Source organism: Dermacentor silvarum, chromosome 6 (assembly GCF_013339745.2).
Source record: "Dermacentor silvarum isolate Dsil-2018 chromosome 6, BIME_Dsil_1.4, whole genome shotgun sequence".
Taxonomy (NCBI): Eukaryota; Metazoa; Arthropoda; class Arachnida; order Ixodida; family Ixodidae; genus Dermacentor; species Dermacentor silvarum.
This window is the reverse complement of record NC_051159.1, coordinates 120,179,527-120,180,665: the sequence shown is the minus strand read 5'-3', so window position 1 is coordinate 120,180,665 and position 1,139 is coordinate 120,179,527.

Sequence of the window (1,139 nt, the reverse complement as noted above, 5' to 3'; positions counted from 1 at the left end):
GCCGGAGCTTATCAGCATACGTCAAAGCGCATTCATCAGCTGAGTGCCCAAATCGGCGACAACTATCACAACGAGGCGTACGACATTGACGGCGTATGTGTCCCACTTTATTACAGCGAAGACACAGTGGTGGCCTTCCGGGGATTAAAACAAGACATTGTATGCCACATACTGTCAAAAGATGTGGCACCTCGCTGACAGAGACACCATCATTCAATGACAGCATGACGTCCCGGTTCAAAGTCCGCATGTCTTCCATGTCTGCGACTCTCCAATTTTCAAGCTTGACTGACGTAACTTTTCCATATAACTGAAGCGCTTCCCTTATATAGCCATCTTCTAAATGCTCAGGAAGCCATAGGAGCTTCATTTTCACGGCTTTTGGCTCGGGGTCTATCACCATGCAGCGCCGGTTTTTAACTAGGAGCTCCCCATGGTTCACAAGTGTTGTTTTTGCCACACTGGTTTTGCATGTCACCATCCAAACATGCGACATCTGAAACTGTCCGATAGAGCTGATCTCTTTAAGGTCAATGGCGTTACGTAGAGTATCTCTGAAATCCTGGGCACGGTATGGACGTCCAGCAAGGTCGGCATGAAGAAAGACGGAATTCGCAACAAGCTTACCCGTAGGTAGACGGGGAAGAACGGTCCGGTAACTATTACTACTGGCTGACGCCTGAGTAGTACCTCGGCCTAAGGCCGATTGATCCTTTTCGGCGGAGAGCATCAGAAAACACAACCGTTCGAAACGGCGTCTTCTTCTTCCTCATTTCATTCTGCATGATCAAAACATACATTGCGCCACAAACGCATTCGCAGAGAGCTACACAGACGCGCCTTATATATCTAACACTCCTCCGTGTACCCGCGCTCTTGCTCGGGGCGGTGCCGCCGCCTATGAGCAGAAAAGAGAAGTACTGCATTATGACACTAAAGCCCGGGATACATGGAGCGAACTTTCTCGACGAACTTCACGCGTCAAGTAACGACGCGGCGACACGACGCAGGATGTTTGCTGTGTTGCAATACATGCGGCGAACGCCGCCGCGCGTTGGCCGCCGTGTTGGCGGCGGTCCCGGCCGCCCGCTTCGAACTGAATTTGGCGTTGTCCTTGTAGAATTCACTTAGTTGGAAGC